Here is a 485-nt window from a genome sequence, read left to right as displayed (position 1 = left end):
TAGCCAGGATGGTCTCGATCTCCTGACCTCGTGATCCGCCCGTCTCGGCCTCCCAAAGTGCTGGGATTACAGGCTTGAGCCACCGCGCCCGGCGGATTAAAGAAATTTTATAGTCATGTTGGAGTGTTATGAAATTAACATTTGCAATCAGACTTCTGTAATTAACACCTTTTCTGTGTTTCAAATCAGGTGTGTACCATTTGTATTTAGAATCCCACAGAATTATCCCAATTCTATTGATTTCAATGGATTTTGGTTTGTAAACAAAGTGATTTCTTGGCCTGGCACGGTGGCTCACGCCTGTAATCCCAACACTTTGGGAGGCTGAGGTGGGCAGATTGCCTGAGCTCAGGAGTTGGAAACTACCCTGGGCAACATGGTGAAACCCCGTCTCTACTAAAATACAAAAAAATTAGTTGGGCATGGTGGCACTCGCCTGTAATCCCAGCTACTTGGGAGGCTGAGGCAGGAGAATCACTTGAGCC

The 485-nt window shown here is 46.8% G+C and overlaps 1 long non-coding RNA gene across 1 annotated transcript in view; it reads right to left on the bottom strand.

Annotated features, from left to right (window-relative positions):
* LOC105548168 overlaps positions 1–485 on the bottom strand; it is a 40137-nt gene that overhangs the window by 2752 nt on the left and 36900 nt on the right. The gene's annotated exons all lie outside the window — the stretch shown is intronic.

This window comes from Mandrillus leucophaeus, unplaced genomic scaffold (genome assembly GCF_000951045.1).
Source record: "Mandrillus leucophaeus isolate KB7577 unplaced genomic scaffold, Mleu.le_1.0 Scaffold401, whole genome shotgun sequence".
Classification (NCBI taxonomy): domain Eukaryota; kingdom Metazoa; phylum Chordata; class Mammalia; order Primates; family Cercopithecidae; genus Mandrillus; species Mandrillus leucophaeus.
Note: the sequence above shows the minus strand (reverse complement) of the source record. Positions and strands in the feature narration are given on the sequence as shown.